Source organism: Zingiber officinale, unplaced genomic scaffold (genome assembly GCF_018446385.1).
Source record: "Zingiber officinale cultivar Zhangliang unplaced genomic scaffold, Zo_v1.1 ctg133, whole genome shotgun sequence".
Lineage (NCBI taxonomy): Eukaryota > Viridiplantae > Streptophyta > Magnoliopsida > Zingiberales > Zingiberaceae > Zingiber > Zingiber officinale.
The window spans coordinates 653,850-660,980 of record NW_024589829.1 but is presented as its reverse complement, the minus strand read 5'-3'; the positions used below and the strand labels follow the sequence as shown (position 1 = coordinate 660,980).

Genomic DNA, 7,131 nt, shown 5'->3' with positions numbered 1-7,131 from the left:
GACAATTTAATTTTTAAACTTGACATGGCTAAAGCATATGATAGAATCCAATGGAGTTTTTTATACAAGGTAACTAGGGCTTTTGGTTTTTCTGAAGTTCTTAGACATTATCAGGAGATGCATAGAGGACTGTTAGTTTTTTTGTGAGAATCAATGGCAGCTTATTGGGTTTTTTTTCATTCCAAGAGAGGACTTAGACAAGGGGATCCAATTTCTCCTTTGTAGTTCATCATTGCGGCTGAATTCTTGTCTAGAGGATTGGATCTTCTTTTTTGCAGGTATACTCAATTATATCTGTCATCTGGATGTGAGTATAGGGTTTCTCATTTGGTCTATGCAGATGATATTATGATACTAATGAATGGTTCTATAAATGGTATCAAACGGGTTAAAAGTTTTTTGGACTTTTTTTTGGCATGCTCTGGACAAGAAGTAATGTAGGTAAGAGTTTCTTCTTTCCTTCAAAGGGTATTTCAGTGGCTAGGAGATAGAAGATTGTATTAGTTACTGGATTTTCTGAAGGTGCTTTTCCTATATTCTATTTGGGTGTGCCAATAGTAGCAGGGGTTAGAAAAGCAGTTCATTTCTAGCCATTGATAGAAAAGGTGAGAAAGAAGCTTCTTGGGTGGAATATTGCAAAGCTTTCTCATGGTGGTCGGCTGTTTCTGATACAAAGCGTGTTATGTTCTCTGCTGGTTTATATGCTTCAAGTATTAATGTCTCCCCTTTGTGTTCTTCATCAACTTGAGAGTTTGTTTGCTAACTTCTTTTAGGGGTCTTTGAGCTCAAAAAGGAAAATACACTGGATTGTCTGGCCTGATATTTGTAAACCTAAGAAGGAAGGAGGTTTGGGTGTGAGAAGGCTAGTTGATGTAGCTACTGCGGTTTCAGTGAGATTGTGGGCTAGATTCAGGGAACAAAATACACCCTGGTCAAAGTATTTGCAGCAGCAATACTGTGGGAGTAAGTATCCAGTTATAGTTTCTCCAAAAGGAATGCATCACCCTGGTGGAAGAGGCTGATAAAAATTAGAGAAGTTGCTGAAAAGCTGATTGGTTGGAGCTTGGGTAAGGGACAAGTAAATTTTTGGTATGATACTTGGCTTGACAGGGGGCCTTTGTTCCTGTTTAGTGAGGTTTCTGCAGATAATTTGGTTTCAGATTACATGGATGAGCAGGGGTGGAGTTTGAATTAGCTGTTAACTATTCTATCTGCTGATTTAGCTGCTGAAGTGTCTGGAACGGTTTCCATTCATGGAGCAATTGATTAGATGATCTGGAAACCAGCTGCGGATGGGAAATTTTCTCTGAAATCTTCTTGGGAGAAGGTCAGGCGGGGACAGGAGTCAGGTGGGATTTGGGTGGCAGTTTGGAGCAGTTTGCTGAATCCAAATGTTGCTGTGTTTATGTGGAGATTCCTAAAAAGCAGATTACCGGTTGATGAGGTGTTGCAGAAAAGAGGTATATGTCTTACCTCGTAGTATCAATTCTGTGATGGGTTGGAATATTGGTCTCACTTGTTCTTTGATGGAACAGTAGCTAGGGAAACAAGGCTATATTTTGCTTGGTGTGAGAAGGCAGAGTTGTTTTGGGAGCCGGAAAGGTGACAGAGAATGGTCGTTGGGGCATGCAAGGGAGGTGATTCCCTTCCTGATACTATGGTCTTTGTGGAGGGCTAGGAATGAATCTAAGCACCATGAAGATAAGGTCCCAGAATATAAATATTTTTTGGTATGGCTGCAGGAATTATCAAGAACAGACATTGGAAGGGATATGTCTTTGCTGCTAGTGTGATGGGGATGAATGTGAAAGGGATAACTACTAATGCCATTGATGTGGTCTGTTAGAGGAAACCAAATTGGGGCTTCAAGCTGAATTTGGATGGTTGTGCCAAAGGAAATCCTGGAATTTCTTCTTATGGTGCTATTGTGCGTGATCATGAGGGTATGGTGGTGAGAGCTATACATGGTGTGATAGGGGAGGGTTCAAACTTAAGAGCTGAATTGTTTGGGATTCTAAATGGTTTGGAATTGTGCATTGCAAATCAATATCTCCCAATTTGGTTGGAGTCAGACTCTATGGTGGCGTTGAAGGCTATCCAATCTTCTTGTGTTGGTTGGGAGTTGAGAAATCTAATCAATAAAATCAAAGGACTCATAGTGAAGCATCATATTCGGTATTCTCATGTGTATAGAGAGGCAAATGCAGCGGCAGATTATTTGGCAAATCAGACATTTAGTTTCTCTATGGAAAGGGTTTTGTCTGGTCATGAGGTAGATAGGTCTGTTTTTGGTATTTGTAGAATGGATAGAAATGGTTTGCCTTACTTGAGAGTGTCATGTAAATTGGCATAGTCGTGTGTAGACCAATCAAGGAGGTTAGGTTTGGCCCCCCTCCTTGTTTGGTTTCTTTTTCTACAGATATAATATTCCTTTTGCCATTAAAAAAAAAATTGTGGCTCTAGCTAATAAGCCAATAGAGATAAGAAAGTTACAGTATATGCTGAGATAGTGAGTAGTCTAAATGAGGCCAGGGCACGTGGATTACTTTTTAAAATAAGATAATGTTTTCCAGTAGAACACTTCTTATTTTGTCTCTAGTAGAAATTATCTAAGAGTAGTTTTGAGTTTTACAATTGAACATAATAGATTTAGTAACTCCTCAATTCCTATGCCATTTTGACTAAATTATCTCGCTGCATGACTAGTTCTATCTTAATTTTTGCATGATTTTGTGTCACCGCATTAATTGATTTCATATTTTGGCGAACCTGCTATAGCTTTCAAAACAGCTTATGAGAATCTGAATCTCGATTTTTCTGGTAGTAAGTCAGTTACCTTACAGCAAATATGGCACCTCACCCAGGTATGCCTTTTAGTTACTGGAGATTGCCAAGGGCATTCATCTGTGCTAGTAGTGACTAACAATCAATTATTGTAATCTGGTTTCTTTTTATCATGGACATGTTATACAAATCCTTCAATAATTTTCTTGATGGTATTTCATGCAGGCATTAGTGGGTGAATATTTAAATTATCATCATAAATTGTCAAGGAAAATGATTCTCATAACAGGTGCAAGACACCATCTTGAGTGGGGCCATGAGAAATATATCCTTGATACCATAAAAGCCCATCCTGCACAGGTATCATCCTTCCGTGAATGGTTATTGTTGGAAGGATATACCATTATGGGTAGACTTACAGCCCAGTTTTTTAGAACGTACAATTAATAATTATATGTGTTATTTAGAATTTTCTATGCATTGCAAGGCATCTGGATTTGTTGTTTTTTTGGGTCAGTTGAAATTTCATTCCTCACATAGTTTGGACTGTAGTTTTGACTTGTATTTTTCTGCCTCAAGAAATTATTTTGGACAATCTTTTGAAGGAACCTTACCATGCAGTTAATTCTCTTGTTTTGTTTCCTAATCTAATAGGTTTAGGTTATCCTTGTCCCATTTTTAAATATCTCAACAATAGTGTTGATTGCACAGTTGCTGCTGTAATATTCTTAATGGGGGTTTTGTTTATGCGAGTCTGAGTGACGGACATGGTGCTTATGGCAGTGATGAGATTGTCATAGTGGCAATTCAAATATCCTAATATAAGCTCAAAAAATTCCTTTTTTTTCTAAGTGTATTATTTTCTAATTTTTGTCAGTTCAATATTAATAAACTGGAATTTTTCTCATAATAAATGTCATAGGTTTCCTAATGCAAACATGAAAATCGTTTGCTGTTTTCTTGTACTAGGATGCTTATTTCTTGTCTTTTTTTGTTTCCAATAGTATCTTGAGAATGAGGGTCGAATATTGTTTTTATTTGTTTGATTATGCTCTATTTGGTGTATTTTCTTTTATCAATATGATTAGCATGCCTTTTCTGCTTTTTGGGTTTATGCTGCTCTAGGTGGAGCTGTTGACAACCGGGAAAAGATCCAGGCATTTCTCTGGGTTCGTTGAATTGTTAATTCATTTTTCTTGCTGTTCTCCATGGTATCAATGCACATGGTGCCTTTATAGTGGTTTTATGGGCCTATTGACAGGTTATGCCTAGCAAGAATGTTGAGGTTGTCATATAGATAGTATGGAATGGGAATTAGCATGAATCAATGGTTTCAATTGAATCCACTCATCCTATGACTTGGTTTGACATTGCATTTGCATTTTAAAAGAACATTTAGAAAATGCACTTGTTTGCTAAACTGCATTCTGTGAAATTTACTGTTCAGTAACTATACCTGAAAATTGCTTTGTTAAGCTTTATAGTTTATAGTGTTTGGTAATGTAATTTAGGAACACTTTTCACTGTAAGCAAAACAATGGTTACATAATAAGAATACAGTATATTATTAATTGAAAGTATAAAGAAATAATTAAATTTACATCTCATTTTGTTGATATATAATGTAATATCTTATGTGATCACTGTTTTTAAATATTACTATAGCTTCTGGAAGCACTCTCCTATATATTAGTAAAACAGCTCTGGTAAAAGCATTTTGAACATGAGTTTATCAAACACTATAATTAACTCCTAAAGTGCTTTGGCTTTCAAAGCACGTTGAGAAAGCACTCCAAACTCAATTTATGTTTGCTTACAGATTCTTGATTCCCGTGTTGCTGGAATGGAACTAAATCCTAAAATCTTGTATTTATGATTATTCCTACACCATGGTCTAATTTCCTGAAAATAATGATGCCAGAGCCCATAGAATAGGTGGGTTTTCTGAGATTCACCACCTATGATTCCGAAAGAAAATTTGTTTCAATCTGGGTATTTTTGTATAATATATTTAGTTTGACATTTCACATGTTATAATGTAAACACTCCACATTTTTTCTGAGAATACTATGATATTTATGATTCCTAGTATAACTTTCTAGGATATTAGTCCTACGAATAGATTTTTTTATGTGTTGATGCCACTGCTGCAAGTAGATGACAAATAGACCTTTAGAGAGTTTTAGTATGCAAACATTAATGAAAAGTAACACAAAAGTATTTTCATACTCTTTATATGACACACGATCATTTGGTGGGTAAAATGTTCTCCGATAAATCTTGTTGGTTGTCTTGTATTCATTAGAATTGTATCAATGGTTACGTAAATGATAATGAATTCAATTTCAACTATTAAATTAATAAATGTGGTTGAGTCTTTGCACTAGTAGTTGCTTTCCTTGCGTTATAATGACCACATTCCAATTTTTGGCATTCCTGACTGGTAGTTATATTTTCTGTTGCCAATTTGCTTTAGCTACACACTGTAGTTGAGGAAAATATTGGTATACTTTATATTGTATTTGTATTAACTAGGTATTATTTGTCTTGTTTGTCTTATGCAGATTTATTATTGTCTAAGAACAGGCTACTACAACGAAGCAAAGATAGTTGCTGAATTGTCACGTGCTGCCCACTATTTTGCTCCTCAGGAACCTATTACTTTGGTTGCGCTCCCTTTCAATGACCAAAAGTGGTGTTTTTGAACGCAGATGGAACTGATAAGTTCAATTAGTCAAGTTGGGAACTGGAAGTCTAACTGATTTTGTTTTATTAGTGAAGGTCACCTGGATGAACCAGATTGGTCAATTCAACCAGCAAAACAGCAGGACCTTAAGTTCCTTGCTTGGTTTAGTTTTAAAAATATTGCTCCTTTAGAGAAGATAGAGGATTGAATGTTAAGGGAGAGAAATAATGAACTAGTCTCTTTTAATTTCCTTGAGCTGAAAGAAAAATATGATAATTTCATTAAGCACTATTTCTTTGAAGAGATTAACAAGAAAGACAGAATAATTTATTACAAATCTACCCTTCTAAAGAAACAAATATTTTAAAACACAACACCTTTGTCTCTATACAAACTTATAGACAAAGAACAAACACCTTTGAATTAGCTCTAGAATATTATGCTCAAGCATCTGCTGCTATGGGTGGTGGAGAAGTGTCATGGCGTGCACAGGGTAGTAATGACCAGCAACAGCAGCGAAATAAGATGTTGGCACAGCTACTTACAGAGATATTGCTAAAAGATGTTGGTGTTTCTCTTTTACTTGGTCCAAGAGGCACTGGGGAGGAAGTTTCACTTAGTAAATATATGATGGATCAGAATGGCTGAAAACAGTTTTTACTTGAAGCTTCTCGCCAATGCCAAGAATCTGGACTCCACGATAAAGTATGTCCTCTTAACCCTTGCATAACTTTATTTTCTTGGGCTAGAGTTCAATCAGTTAGCAAATTTTACTATCAAATTTTGCTGCATATTTGTTCCGTTCTTAATGCATTTTGAACTTATTGGCTTTCCTGTTAATGCATTTTAAATTTATTGGCTAACCTTTTACATTTCACAAAACACAATCAAACATTAAATTGACATTAGATTTTGGTGTCACAACCTTTTTTAACTTAAACTAAAAGTAGTTGTTAATAAAAATGTGATATTTTATCAAAAGTCCGAATAAAGGTGTGCCACTTGCTGTGTGTCATAATTGCATTAGAAAGCATGTCTGAATATCAATTAGGAGTCTGTTGCTATGGTTTTGGTCTACTAGTAAAGATTTGTATAAGCAAAATGTCAAGTAATGCCTATCCTAGATGTTCTGATTTGAAGTATTATAGTTTGTATCTGCTTTTGTAGTAACTCAAGTAATACCCTTTCTTGTTAAAGTATTTGATTTTAACCTCTATTTTATTTGCATGTATAAAATGACAGCGACAATTATGAAATAATTGGTTCTCAGTTTTTACTGATTTGAGAGTGCTGTTATGACTTTGATATATGAATACATGTAACTTAACATGGACCAGAAGTTAGTTACAATATTAATCAGCCAAAGCATTCGTAGTTATGGACACTTGTTATTTGGAAAACAAAATAAAAGATTCTTGGTCCAAATTCCAGTCGGACTAATTTTGCTGCCTTTAATTGGTTGACAAATCTAATCCACCATTTTGTAAGGGTATTGGGCATGGCTGTCTCAATTTTATCCGAAGAGCAAAAAATTCACCTTGCAGGTAAATTGTTTGGTTCGGAAGTATTTTGAAAGATGCATAAACATCAACCGAAATTTGTTTTTCATAGATATTAAAATCGTAAGATGACTGGGTAGAAAATCCATGTCAAAGTTTAGG

The 7,131-nt window shown here is 35.5% G+C and overlaps 1 long non-coding RNA gene across 1 annotated transcript; it reads left to right on the top strand.

The window, feature by feature from the left end:
* Positions 1–6: 6 nt before the first annotated feature.
* LOC122036134 lies at positions 7–5,755 on the top strand. Its single transcript, XR_006127322.1, has 2 exons — positions 7–3,953; positions 5,349–5,755. It is a non-coding gene; the product is annotated as an uncharacterized LOC122036134 (long non-coding RNA).
* The last annotated feature ends 1,376 nt before the right edge of the window (positions 5,756–7,131 follow it).